The sequence below is a fragment of the Streptopelia decaocto genome (assembly GCF_964273445.1).
Source record: "Streptopelia decaocto genome assembly, chromosome: 2".
NCBI classification, from domain to species: domain Eukaryota; kingdom Metazoa; phylum Chordata; class Aves; order Columbiformes; family Columbidae; genus Streptopelia; species Streptopelia decaocto.
In genome coordinates, this window is record NC_138655.1 from 38,477,785 (window position 1) to 38,493,339 (window position 15,555).

Here is a 15,555-nt window from a genome sequence, read left to right on the forward strand (position 1 = left end):
CAAACTCAACTGCACAAAAATCAATGCAAAAACTCCTACTGACTTCGAGCATTCGGACTGAGAGAAGGAAAGCCTGGGAGGAGCGTACTCTCCTTTACTGGTGAAGGTTTTTGTTTCTTTCCAGAAACAGAAACATTCTTAGTGTGACACCTAGTGTCAGCAACAAATGTTACAGACTCATCAAATGCAACAGATCAAGGAAACAACTAAGCCAACCGTACTGAAAACTCAAATAACAAAATTTACAACAAAACATTTTAAATATGAGCTAACATCTAAAATGCATAAAATTCGGGGGGGGGGGGGGGGTCAGGGATTTTGTTTCTATAAATAAATCAATTAAAATACATACTGGCCAACCTCTCAACTCAAACCGAACTGTGACCTTATTATTTCTCTGGTCACCTCAGTGTATCTAGTTCTCAGGACTCTGCTTATACAGCACGTATCATAAGACAGTCCAGTTTTATGGAGCATTTCAGGTGTCATTGTGGGATGCAAACCCATTCCTGCTGGCTTGAAAGGGCACAAAAGAAACTACTACTACTATTACTTATCCTTGGTGCCATCTCAAGGCATATAAAGGATAAGAGGGTCATTAGGGGCAGTCAACATGGCTTCACCAAGGGGATGTTATGCTTGACCAACCTCATTGACTTTTACAAGGTCATAACAAGGTGGATGGATGATGGCAGAGTGGTGGATGTGGTCTATCTTGACTTCAGTAAGGCATTTGACACAGTCTCCCACAGCATCCTTACAGCCAAACTGAGGGAGTGCGGTCTGTATGACTGGCTAGTGAAGTGGACTGTGAACTGGCTGAAGGAAAGAAGCCAGAGAGTCGTGGTCAATGGGGCGGAGACCAGTTGGAGGCCAGTATCTAGTGGAGAGCCTCAAGGGTCAGTACTGGGGTCGGTATTATTCAACATATTCATCAATGATTTGGATGAGGGAATACAGTGCACTGTCAGCAAGTTTGCTGATGACACCAAGCTGGGAGGAGTGGCTGACACGCCAGAAGGCTGTGCTGCCATCCAGCGAGATCTGAACAGGCTGGAGTGTTGGGCGGGGAAAAATTTAATGAAATGTTATAACAAGGGAAAGTGTAGAGTCCTGCATCTGGGTAGGAACAACCCCAGGTTCCAGTATAAGTTGGGGAATGACCTGTTAGAGAGCAGCGTAGGGGAAAGGGACCTGAGGGTCCTGGTGGACAACAGGATGACCATGAGCCAGCACTGTGCCCTTGTGGCCAGGAAGGCCAATGGCATCCTGGGGTGTATTAGAAGGGGGGTGGTTAGTAGGTCGAGAGAGGTTCTCCTTCCCCTCTACTCCGCCCTGGTGAGACCACACCTGGAATATTGTGTCCAGTTCTGGGCCCCTCAGTTCAAGAAGGGCAGGGAACTGCTGGAGAGGGTCCAGCGTAGGGCAATCAAGATGATTAAGGGAGTGGAGCACCTCCCTTATAAAGAAAGGCTGAGGGAGCTGGGTCTCTTTAGTTTGGAGAAGAGGAGACTGAGGGGTGACCTTATTAATGTTTACAGATATATAAAGGGTGAGTGTCAGGAGGATGGAGCCAGGCTCTTCTCGGTGACAACCAACAGTAGGACAAGGGGTAATGGGTTCAAACTAGAATACAAGAGGTTCCACTTAAATTTGAGAAGAAACTTCTTCTTAGTAAGGGTGACAGAACACTGGAACAGGATGCCCAGGGGGGTTGTGGAGTCTCCTTCTCTGGAGACATTCAAAACCCATCTGGACACCTTCCTGTGTAGCCTCATCTAAGTGTTCCTGCTCCGGCAGGGGGATTGGACTAGGTGATCTTTTGAGGTCCTTTACAATCCCTAACATTCTGTGATTCTGTGATACAGTGAAGCAGACTTTAGAGGTCAACACACTGACTTCAGCTATTACTGCATTTGTTTATCTTTAGGTCCTCATGAAACAAATTCAAAAAGGATGTAAAGATAAACCAAGGATTATGAGATGGTGTCCAAACTGTTCAATTCTCTTCAAAATCAAGTTAGCAGCACCTCAAGAAAGGTGGGGAAATGCCTCGGGGTCATTTTTCAAGTCAGCAATTCAGGAAAGCCATTCATTCTAAACATTAATTACAACTGATTATTAATCAAGGTCTGGCACTTTTAGGCCTGGATATACTATAAATATGATTTGTTACCATAATTATGCCGACAGGTAACTGTAACCTACTCTCTTTTACCCTTCTCTCTCTGCTATAGGTTCCACAGCTTTACTGATGTTAAAACTGAGAATATAACACTGTCTGAAAGTGGACTTCATCACTGCTGGTGTCTTATGACCAAGTGTTGGTAAAACCTAAACAAATACAAAGGGCAGTGTAAGTTGCGTTCCAAGTTTTCAAAAACAGAAGGCTAATTTGGAAGTCAGGCTTCTGGAAGCTGTCTTACAGCTGGATTTCTTGACTTAGCAAACTGCAAACATTTATTCTAAGGAGCAAACTTCTACCATTTTCCACAGAGAGGATTTATGTTTTGAGCCGGCCCAGTGACGTCAACTGTTATCTCCTGGAAATGCCTCTGAGTACCCATGCTGGAGGTATTCAGAGCACTGTCAATGAGTTAGTAAAGTGTTAAAACCTGTTAAAACCACAGGGGAATCACTGATGTGATGTCAGTTCTCTTACAGAACCAAAACTTCCTTCCAAAGTAAGAAATTACCCAAAGTTTTCACTTTTATAGAATAAACTTTCCCACAAAAGATGACTGCAATGACAAGTTCCTGTGTACTTACAACGTAGCAGCTCAATTGCTGAGCAACTGTGTAGAAAGCTCTTGCAGCAGCAAACTTAATCCCATTAATAAAAGCTCTATTGATAAAGGTACCTTTACACAAGCTCATTGTTGTGGTTATATTGATCTAAACATTTCATGAACAAATATAGCTAGAATTCAGCAAAAGCAGCAATCCCCTACAATAGTGCTACAAGTATTATATATAGGGAAAGATGCAAAATATACTGTCAAATTTAGAGGTTACATATATTAAATACATACATACATATATATGTATGTATATATGAAAGTGGATATTTTGGTTTTAGCTGCCTCTTTGTTGGGTCATTATTTCCTGACAGATGGCTATGTTCTTGTAGCCATCATGATGCAGAAAAGCCTGGAGGAATAAGTTCAAGGAAACCGTTCTAGACACAGAATTCAAGGCTGTTATTAAAATGTCCCAGTGCAAAGGAGCCTGTGGAGATAAAATCTATCTGCCTAACATTTCATGGTGACAATATTAAATATGGTGAGAGCAAAAGAAAATCTCATGTCCTAGAATTGCATGGAGCTCATCACTTTTGCACTAAGATAAACAGATACCACATGTGGTCATGGTGCCCTTCTTGCCAGGATCCCTCCTTTGCCACACAACACACAGATCCTCCTCATGGATCTGGTTTCCTACAGCTAAGAAGAGCAAACCAAAACCAGGATGAAAAATGTCCACACCATCTACTGCTCTCAGCCTGTGAGGAGTCCACCAGAATCTATGGCTTTTCAGCATACCTTGGCATGAAATTGTGCTTTCCTGCTGCAGAAACTGCATGGGTCAGGCAAACCATGCTGGTAGCACATCCCAGAAGTCTTTTTATCCAAGGGCTGGAGAGAACATCAAGTGCTGAGAGGGATGCTGGGTATCCTCACAAATAATGTTTATCCCTCAATACTGACAGAGCTTTCCATTGCTATGTCAAGGTGTGTGAATGAGAACTTTTGCCTCCTTCATTGTCCTCAAACAGGTCAGAAAACCTGTAAAGCAGGGACATAAAGAGATTTTTTTTTTTACTGGTTGTTCCCAATGGGTCTCACTTCAGGAGGATGTGATTCCAGCCAAAACCTTTTATTTAGCTGTAAGAGAGATACACATATTCAGTTGTGGAAATTGATTTTTTTCAAGGCTATTTTAATTGGAAGTGACTTTGAAAAAGACTATAGCCAAAAAGTACTTTGAAAATGTTAACAACAGAAGCTAGCAATTTCTTATGAACTCTAAAAATATTTTTACCAGGTTTAAAGTTACATCTGTATGCAAGATGCTCAGGAGAAATTAATTATCTCAATTTATTAGGGAACTGCTGGTAATCAATAAGGTGTCTGCTTCCTCTGTGTAACACATTTAATGCCTACTGCATGGGCAGTGTGGAACACATTTTCTCTTTAATTATGGTTACAACAGATTTATTCTGCTGCATCACTGAGGAATCAGTCATCTGTTACTCTCATGAATTTGAAAGACTTCTATGGCTACTAATGAAAACACAGAGAAGAAAAATAAGATTGTAAAAGGGTCCGTATTTTCTCTATAAGTTTGTTATTAAAATTGTGAAAGCTAAATGAATGCTAACTTGACACTTTTCTCTCTCTCAGCTATTTTTGTAGGTGTCTTCTAACAGAAAGCACAGCTGATGCAGTTTTTGAATGCTTGGACACAAACCTGCAGCCCAAAGAAAAAGCTCAAATTTCACTTCAAAATCTATTTTGCAATAGATAGGATAGTATTTTAACACAGAATATTTCTTTTAAGAGTGCTTCTTCTTGGTAAAATAGGGAGATTCCCAAAGGGAAGGTTCAGTCAAAGAAATACCGCATCAGTGACATAAGGGAAGAAGTTACTTAGAAAGCGTACATACACTGGTAGTACCCATTTACACTGCTTAGTATACACAGTGATACACATTGAAACCTTTATTCATGAACTCAGTCTAACACAGGCTCAAATATTTTCTTCATGTGTTTCTCAATAAAAAGATCTCATCAATCTCATAGTTTTAAGTTATTTTAGCCCTGCTACAATGTGTACTAACTTCTTATTTATGATCCTGGGACACTGTCATAATCCACGATCCAACGTATTTTCCCTCCAAAGGGTGGAATTTTGCATTTGTGAAATATTCCTCTGTTAGCACCACTTCCTTCTTCCTCAATCTCAGAAAAATCCTTTTCTAGCAACTCTGTGAAGCCCCAAGACCAGAAGGATCAGCTTAAATGGAAATGGGCAAGAATACTAGCATTCTTTAATTTCTGGGTTTCTCAAACACATGGAGTTAGACTGCCTGTCACTATCCCACAGATAATTGAGCAACACTTCAAGAGGAAAACCTCAAAGGACTTCCAACTGTTGTATTTCATATATGGGTCCTTGTTGCTGGGTGCTCCAGTACATCTGAGTTATCATCATAGTTCATTAGTAATATGATTTTAGTCTATCCCTGCTTGATGAGCCCAATGCTGTTTCTTTTAGCACGGTTGAAACAATGATATCACCCAACAATTACATTCCCCCAGGACAGATCAGAAACTGCCTATCTGGCTTGCTGGTTAACACTTGGGTTGTGCAGCCTGGAACAAGCTACATTAAAATAATCGACTTAGATGTAGGTGCCAATTCTTGATCTGAACAAAGATTCGGTCAGAGCTGTCCTGCTCCAGAATTAGTTGCAGGACAGTGTACCTGATGCATCTGCACTACTCTATAGGAAGCAGTCTTTGCTTTGCTCACCAAAATGCCATCCAACCTTTGCTGCATGGCCTGTTAATCAGTGCTTTGCAGCACTTTGTCCTTTGCATTTCTTCTACAGATTCTTTCTTTGAGGCAAGAATGAATAAGTAATTTTTGAGCTTTCAGAGGTCATGCAACAACCATGGAAGAGAGAACCTCTACATATTATGGCCCTGTGAAAGGACTGTCCACAGTTTAGCCCACCATAACTTAATATTGATTACTTGGGATTTTCAAGCTTTTATTTAATATACTAATTTTGCCCCACTTTTGTACAACCTGTCCCTACCACAGACCAGAATATGCAAAACATCTTTAATCCTTTTACCAGAAGCTTAAATGGAGATGGAGCATCCTCCTCAGACTTGTGCCAAGGAGAGCCAGCCACCTGTCCTTCACAGAAACAATTATTCATGACAGAAAAATTAAATTGATGTTGATCAAGAGTTTGCTTAAGCTAATGGTGCGATCGGACATTAGTGTGACTAATGGTAATGGGCCCTGTGAATGAGATATGTAGCAAGAGCACTCCAGCTGCTTGGGCTTTGCAGAAACCAATCAGATGGATAAGAAGCACTTTTCTGGTCCTTCTACAATTTATCTCTGTTGAATGAAATAACAATTGAAATTAAGAGCAGTTCTGAAACTATGAGGGTGGTTGTTACTATATCTGTGTTAGGCATTAAAGTGCATTTGCAATCACCTTGGTGTTAAGAATTCAAATAAGCACTTGGCAGCTTCTCAAGACTTACACTTCAGGTTGCATTCACCTGAAACAAAGGCCTGATCTGGCAACCTTCATACAGCAAGAGGCCACTGTAACAAAAAAGTTGTATCATGAACACATCAACAAAAAATAACTATGCCCCTTTGCAGTTATTAGCAATATAAATGTTACAAATATAACCTGCAAGGCTATTCAATTACAATGCCATTATATTATACTTTTGGCATGTTCTTGATAATTTTCTAATGAAGGATTTTGAACCAAAACTGCCTATTACTTTTCACTGCCCCATATTTCTGACCAGTGTGTAGGTTCTCAACACCCCACAGTTTAATTTTCAAAAAGCTGTTGTCCCCAAATCCCCAAGTACAGATTCCAGGAGTAGAACTTCTTTTCAGAGATGTATGGAACAATGACATTTGGTGTAAATCCAAGGTATGATCATTAAGTAATACTATGCTGCAAGATACTGATGGTACAGGTGAACAAGATAAATACTCTGCTTCACAGGTAACATATGTCCAGACAAAACTTTTCAGGGCTAAAGTATAGATGACTGACAAGTGTGAAGTCAGTATCTTTTGAAATAAAAACACTAAATATTTAAAGAATTACTGAAATAATTAGAAGAACAAATTCCACTGTAGTTTGAAAAAAGTATCTTATTCCCCAATGTGCTCTTACTGAGCATAAGACTGAGTATAGTCTGATTGTATGTACAAAGGAAATGCTACCTGCATGTTCAGTAGAGCAGTTTTGAAAGGAAAGAGCTCACGTAATGACCATTTTATTACCTACCCAGAACTATTCATTTGTATTACATCCTGACTCCTTTCCTTCCTGAAAACAGATGAAAAAGTAGCAATGGAACTGGGACAGATCTGGGCGGTTTTTTAGAAACATAACTGGCGACAGAAACAATATTTGACAAACCTATAGTGTCTTACAACACTCGAAGTGTTGAGGTTTCCAGTTTTCAGGTAAGTGCTAAAAAGATAAAAATATTCAAGCAAGAATGTAGAATGGAAAAAAAATGTTGAATGGTCTTTTATTCAGACATCTTATCTGACCATAGACAGTTACGTGATAATGCAAATAGGAACACACTTAAATAGACTTTCTGGTTTCTTTCCATTCCTGTTTTGCATGAGGTTTGTTTTGCCTCTGGGCTGGGTCTTACATTGTGAAATCAGTTGGGAAAAATTAACCTTTCATTGGTGCAGAGGGTTTTCAGATCAGGATTTTCAACACATGGCACGTTTTACATCATTTTACATAGATGAAAGTGCCAGCAAAATACAAGGCAAGGATGAATAAGGTCCGCAACACACTTACTATGTTAGACCATTGTTCTGGAATATTTCCTGCAGAGAACAACAGCACAACTGCCCTGAGCCAAACACAGACTCCCTGGGAAGCCAGAATGGTTTTTTAGTGTGGCCTGCAGCAGTACCTCAGAGTTAAAATTCTCTGGCAGACAAGCATGTTTTGTCTGCTGCTTCACTAAAAAAGAAATAAGGATAAAAGATCAAATTATATTGTAATGTGCTGAAAGTTGAAATCCAGCATGGAAAAAATTTTTCCTCATGCTTCAAACTAGGAAATAAGGGTAGATACAGAATATATGTCCTCCACAATTTAAATGAATGAAGCTCCATGCTGCCACAGTCAAATGCTAGGACTGCCCTTGTTAACTAGATTAAAGCAAATTGGAAATCAATACACTACACTGCAGTCATTTCTTTTGCATGTGCAAAAGAAGCATAGCATAATAAATACGGGAGAATGATATTAAACTATCTTTGTGCCTTTCTGCTCATTTTTCTAAGTACTAAGGAAAAGAAAAAAAAAAACCACAAAAGAAAGAAAAACAGACTCATTCAAAGAGACTGATGAGCAGAATGAAACACCTCCCCTGCTATACCTGCTGTACTTTCTTTTCCTCACAGCAGCACTGGACAAGGGCAACACAAATGCCAATTCAAACCAATTTAACTCTAGCTGGCTATGCAGGTCAGTCACATCTAGTGGAGCAGAAAATGTGGCCTTGTATTTGCTGAGTTATCACAGAATGGTTTAGGTTGGAAGGTACCTTAAAGATCCTCTAGTTCCAGCCCCTTGCCATGGGTAGGGACACCTTCCACTAGACCAGGTTGCTCAAAGCCCCGTCCAGCCTGACCTTGAACACTTCTGGGGATGAGGCATCCACAACTTCCTTGGGCAGCCTGTTCCAGTGCCTCACCACCTTTATAGTGAAGAATTTCTTCCTTACATCCAATCTAAAGCTACCCTCTTTCAGTTGAAAGCCATTACCCCTTGCCCAATCACTACGTGCCCTTCTAACCTAAAACCAGTTAAGACTGCACAGCCAAAGCAGCCTTGAAGCAGAACATGATTCTCCATCATTCCTCCCCATGTGCTGCATAGAGGTTCTGCCCGCAAAATTGGAAACATGCTGGGGACAATCAGGACCTGTACAACATTGTGCCCAAATGTACTGAGAGGCTGATTAGAAGAGCAGAGATTAAGCCCTTTCATTATCTAAGTGAATTTCATGTATGTCATGTAGTTCAGGAATGACCAGCTAGGCCAAGTCTATAAAGTCTCACAACTATGACATTACTCACCTGAAAGGAAGAGAGGACAGGAGGAAAGACAGAATCACATGAGAATTAAACAATTTTATTCTAGCTGTTTTTCATGGGGAAGGGGAGTCTCTACTTCACTAGAAACATATACACTTATTTTCCACCATTGAGGCCCATCTATTGGGTCAAATCCCAAACAATTTTCTCTGTTCTTTCTTCCCTGCTAGGATGCTTCCACAATTAAAACTTCATTTGCTTCCACAACTAAACCTTCATATTGAGCTGTCTTCCACTGAACAGGACCAAATCCAGCATCCAAATAGACATAGACAATCCCTGAGATTCTTTTGAAAAAGCAGTTGATTTTGACTTACTTCATTGACCTTTATCACTTCACTGTAAAAATGCTGGTATCTGTTAAACAAAACCATCTCCTATGAAAATAGTACACAGAATATGCTAATGGATTTTTTGATACTTTAATATAAAGTTAACTCTGTCCTGCCCGTCACGGCAAGATTCAGTTTTGAATGCCTGATTTCTTTAGGTATTTTATGTACCATGTTTAACACAAGCTATATTTTTCTCAAAAACAAAAATGACAATAAGGTATTCCATTCACTTTACTCTTGAAATTAATGTGACACAGCCAAATAGCTTGGAAAGGACAGTGGATGGAGATGAGTATATATTCCTGATACTGACTGAAGGGATATTCCCATTTTAGAGGTGATTCTAACTTCCAGAAAAAGCCATCAAGAAGGAATTGATTTCAATAGGAAAGAGCCCAGCTCATTAGCTGGATTTTCGGATTCTTAAGGGCACCCTTTCTGTCTTCACCTCAAAGCTCATAGAAACTTTTCAAAAAATAAAATAAGTCCCTGAACTTTCATAAGAGAGAGGCGTATGTTTGTGCTCACTGACTGTGATTTTTCTTCTTATATGTAAAGGCAGAAATGTTCAGTTGAAGCTTTGGGCAAAACCTAAAGGAGCCAGGGGGGAAGGAGGATGTTCAACATGAGAGGCCTCTGGGAGCAGTTTACGAGGAACTGCCTTGGCAGCCGTTCACAGTATCCCGAGTACTGAAAAACTGGTGTATGAAAAACTGTCTCACACCGTGTTCAGAAAGCACCAGAATGTAGTAAATGCTTCTATTGATTTTGCATTATTAAATCCTGAAAAATAACTCAGCTTTGCATGATATCTAATTTACTTGATTAAGTACGTTAATAATTCTGTCCTTGAGACCGAAATGAAAACCACAGTGATTCTTCACTCTGGAATTAGATGTCTGCAAAGGAGCTAATTTTTTTTTTTTTTTCAGATTATGTAAATTATTCGAGAATGTTAAAAAGCACTGTTTTTAAACTGTTAAACTACTTCACCATTTCCACTGTTCCGAACTGCAAGTCTCTTGGGGACTACTATTTCAGGGTCCTGAGAAAAAGTCAGTAGGAGGCAGTGGAGTCTTAAAGATGCTGAGGTTTGGACTGGGGCCATAATGGGCCTTGGAGGAAAAAGGTCTTAATGATGCATATTGAAATTGGAAACTCAGATGTGCATTTGGGACACTGATGACCTAGTGAGTGTCATATTGCATGCATTTACACATTTGGCATCCACGTTAAAACAGAACTGAGGTCATAAAAACTAAAACATTTAGACTGTACTCACCGTATCTCTGTAGCGGTGAGTTGTCAGACTGAAGACGACAGTCACATACTCTGTCCTTAAGGCAGTAATGTGACTTTCTCTCATGTAGTGTATCACTGTTAGGAGGCATGCTGAGATAATTTTTACACCTTTAATGTGTAATATAAATCTGCTGGTTTTGCTGGCAAAACCATCTGGCTTGCATTCAAGTGATGGATACTCTACTATAACGTAAGATAAATATTACCAAGGAATTAACGACTTTTATGTTGAATCCAGTGTACATAAACTATATCCTCATGCATTTTAGCCTGAAATCTCTTTTAAGAGTATATATTTAAATCCCACATCTGGAAACCAGATTTTTTTTCCCTGTCTCAAATACTGTAAAATAACTTTTGAACAGAAGAGAACTGAGTTCTTTAAATAACTGCTGAGCTCTTCCTTTCTGTTGTGCTTCACTACTGACCTCTAATGAGCAATAAGCATATTGCCTGAGTTCGTTACCCCTTTACAGAGAAGAAATGTGACATTAACACAAGTTCTTCCTCATATGGGCTTATTCTTTCAGAGTAAGTAGGAACGCTTGCTAGAATTGCTGGATTAGATTCCTGTTTTATTCTTATTAAGAGGCTGCTTTCCAGAGGAACATATAATACAACTAGGAGATGGTATTTTTTAACCACCATGAACTAGTACAATTTCAAAGATAACTTGCAGATTAAAACCAAATGTGCAAACATAGGACATGACACTCAAAAGTCCAGAGTGCTCCTAGAAGAAGGTTTGCAAATCTCATGTGAATACAGTGAAACCTGGGTGTCTATGAGAAGCAGCTTTGTAGTATATTGCAAAAATAGTACACCATTGAAATAGTCTCACACATCTTTCCCTTGGTATGTACGTGACTGGTCAGGAATTTTGCTCCTGAAGAATACTGTATACTGTGTCAAGCACATGACATTGAAAACCATATTACATTTTCAAAGTATTACACAGACTTCAGATGGTTAACATATTTTCAGTTTTACTATTTATTTCAAATGTATGTCAAGTGCCTTTATGTTTTAGCTATTTACTTATCCTAGTTCATAACATACTTGTTATTGTATAATTGGGTAGTCTTATGAAAATGTCAAGGGTAACAGTCCTTACTATTACAGTCCTTCCATCTTCAAACAGTCTATTAAGGTCATCATATTTTTGCACTGTGCAACTATCTTTACATGATATTGAAAGAACATCCATTCAAGGGTAAGAATAAAGCAGAAATGTTTCCATGCCCCAAACAACTTCAAATATCCAGTGACCAACAAAGTTGTCTAATTGTGGGCATTTCTCCAGGACTCTCAAATGCTTTTTATCTAGGGTGCCAAGAGCCAGGAGAATTTCACTACCTCTAGTCCTTTGTAATCAGTCTAATACAAAATTTCTATTGCTAGTGACTGAACGATTCAATTCCCAGGAAGAATATTGTATACCTGAAAAATGCTACAACGTATTTCCTAGATTGCTGTCTTCATCTTTAACAATAATGACATTTACAAGATAAAAAAGAAAAAACAAAACACAAACAAAAAACATTTTAACAGTTTCAGCTGCCATCAAAAAATCAAAGGAGGACAAAATATTTCCCAAAACAGACCAGTAATAATTAGGAGAACAAGAAGCTCTTTTTCAGAAGGAGCAGGGGAATACCAGCGCAAGTGGATGACAGGGTCAGTTGGGTGCTACGAATTTCCAAAGAAAATATTGTGAAACAAGGGTAAAGCTGCACTCCCTCCCAGAGCGCTGCGGCCACAGTCCCTTTGGACCAGCAACACACAGTAAGTTTGACCAAAACCAGATGCTGCATTCAAAGCCCTTTCGCAAAAGCTTGCATGGAACAGCTCTATGTGCCCTTTTCTGAAGTAACTGAACACTGAACTGGAGAATGTATTTGTATTCTGGAGTGAGCAGTCCTAATAGGGTATTATTCCAGAAGTGCCGCTGAGTTTTAATTTCACTATGTCACTGCATAATAATTTCCCCCTATTGAGGAGGCTGTAGGCAGTTTTAGACTTAGGCACAGATTGAGGATTGGTAAAAGTCATGGAAGCAGCAGCACACTACTTAAACCACTGGGAAAAGGACAAACAACACTACAAAAATGAGGTCTCTGCCTACACAGCACTGAAGACAGACACTGAAAAAAGCAGGGGCTGGGAACACTCTTTTCCCTTAGCGCTGCCTGTTTAGGAGAGGCAGAAAGACATGGACAGAGATTTATGACAGAATTATCACTGAAATTACTGCTTTCCAATTTATGCTGCAGTGTTGTACTACATGACTGCGGCAGTACGGTGCTGTTATGGTCACGGTGTTACAGTCTTTGGGCTGCACCAGCACCAGCACATCACTCGGTGTTTGCTTCAGAGAAACTTCAGGAAGTTTTCTAACCTCTACTCTGGAATAGTTTGGATAGAAAACAAATGAGTGGGTTTATGGAATTATAATTGCAAATGTACAACTTTTAATATTTGAATTAATTTCTCTTCCTTGGAGAACAAAGAACACATTCACAGCAGAAAACCAGCATGGTTATAATTACTTTCAAAAACTTCAAAATCAAGGAACTAGTATAAACTGAAAAAATAACACCAAAAAAAGTGTTGGATATATGCAACATCTTTGAAAATAACAAAAAATAATTCTACCTTTACTACAAATAACAACTCTGTATGGAGAGAAGATATGATGTGCATTACAGTGTTTCCACATTTTTCTAAACAGACTGTGAAAAACAAAACAGTTAATTCCCATTTTGTTTTCAGAGACTGTTTGATAGCAATATAATGTTTTTATATATTTCTCTAAAGCTCCACATTTTGTCAGCAGTAAAGGTGAATATTTTATGTTAACCAATCCTAAAGACATTCATATTAATATATAAAAAAAGTTCACGATCAACAGTCTTCAGCAAGATACTTTTTTTTTTTGCCAAAATAAATAACATTTCAACCCTACACTTATTAAAAATGTAAGCAGTGCTATGTAGGTGTCCTAAATATAAACACATGCTCAACTAGAATAAACAGGACTTACTTGTTGCCATATAGTCAAAAGACAGAGTAATTCACTGGGTACTGTCTCAGGTCTCAGTGTGATGCTTCAGAGTAGATAAGATGTTAAATTCCTTGGAGGGAAAAAGAAACAGGTGATAGATTAACACTGTTTTATATCACATATAGATTTTTATTGCAGAATGACAGAGAATGTAACTGTGAATGCAAACACAATTTATGGATTTCAGTGCCTGGCCCATGAAGAATACAGGCGGTCTGTTAAAGCTCTTAGTTAAATACATCAGATCTAAGCTCAAACTTACACGTCATTAGTTTTGGGAACTGCAACCAGTAATCACGTAAAGGAGAGTTTCACCCCATGACAGAGGTAGGGGGTGCAACCCGGCACTGTCAACAGCCTCCTCTACAGTGGGGTAGTCTGTCAGTCCCTAAAGAGGCTGTTGCAAAACCCGCTCTGCTCTCAGCCTGTCATAGATACAAGTTTGTTTCCATTTCTAAGGTAGGAAAGCTGGGTTTTTGGTTCACACTTTTACATTTAGTAGTCCCTAGTACAAATCTCAAAGCACTGCCCAAAAGCATTGCCATTATAAAAAACAGAAATAAACCTAGAAATATTACTTCAGAAAAAGAGGTGAGTTAATGTTTAATTAACAGCAGTGAGAGAACATTCTTAGGATCAAAAAGAAATGTAAGACATCCTCTAACTTTGAGAGCCAAAAGTGGTCACACAGACTGGCAAATACCTCAAGCAGAAACCTGAAGGTATCAGCATAACAAGTCCTCAGGACTCTCTGCTGTGGGTCAAGTTGTGCACACCAGCATTTGGGCATCTGAACATTGGGGTTCTGAGTCCCAAAAGGGGAGACAACGTGGCCACTCCTAGCAAAGAAGCCATTGTCCAAATCTGGACTGAAGCAAAACAGAAGTCTCTATTAAATCTTCATTTACCCCATCACAATTTCCTTCTCTTGCAAAAGCATTACTAACAGCCACAACTGGAAAGAAGAAACAACATATCTAACGCAAACATTCAGTACATGATAATTTATTCATCTCAGTATTTTATTTTGTCTCACTTAACGTTATGTTATAGTATAAGGGTAATTTCTTGACAGATAAATTACATAAACATTGATTTTAAAAATTTTGTTTGTCTCATTAAATTGCACTTATCCAATTACCCCACTAAAGCCGCTTGTAATGTGAATGCACATTTCTCACATGGCATTCCAAAGCAATGAACTGGAAAATGACACCTTGCCAAAATGGCACATTCACACATTTGACAATAGAGTTGAAAGACCGAAAAAAAACCCCCAAACCAACCCACAGCAAACCAACCACACCCCAAACCAATCCCCAAATTAACCCTAGTAGTTTAAAACAGTTTTTTTCACTGTTTCAGAATCCAGTAAGGTGTCTTCAACTCAGTTTTAGAACAAAACAATTTCATTCTTTACCAAAAACACTGGTATATCACAAACCTGGAGAACAGCCCACTTATTGTCCAAAAAGTTACCAGAGGAGCTCTGAAGAGCAGAACGAGTCACATCTGGGACTCTTTCAAAGGACACTGAAAACAGCCTCCCAAGTCACTGTGCCCTGATGGGTGCAGAGAGGCCTCCATGGGCTCTGGCTGTGCTGACCAGGGCCTGGGGCCAGCCCACTGGCCAGAAATCCAAGAGCAATGAGGCAGCTCCAGGCCATGGAGCAACAAAGCCGCATTAGTGCAGCCCTGTGCCCCGGTTATTGTGCAGTAGCAAGAGTCAGAGCTCATTAGTTCAGGAACTGTGCTAAGCTCGTTTATACACCCACTGTCTTCAAAACTGAGCTGCTAAGTCTGTGAAATGCTGAACTGTATTTGCGAATGTAGTAGGTCAGACTGCATCTCTGCACTTTATGCTGCTTCTCAGTAAGCAGATGTCTCCCCGCCCTGATCTCAGGCAAGGTCTGAGGAAGCACAAAATGACTCTCCAATCCAAACATC

The 15,555-nt window shown here is 39.4% G+C and overlaps 1 long non-coding RNA gene across 1 annotated transcript in view; it reads right to left on the minus strand.

Annotated features, from left to right (window-relative positions):
* The window catches only part of LOC309436459, a 45,661-nt gene that overhangs the window by 27,450 nt on the left and 2,656 nt on the right, over nt 1-15,555 (minus strand). The window contains exon 2 of the long non-coding RNA XR_014183345.1: nt 13,588-13,678. This is a non-coding gene — a long non-coding RNA (uncharacterized lncRNA). The remainder of the gene's footprint in view (nt 1-13,587; nt 13,679-15,555) is intronic.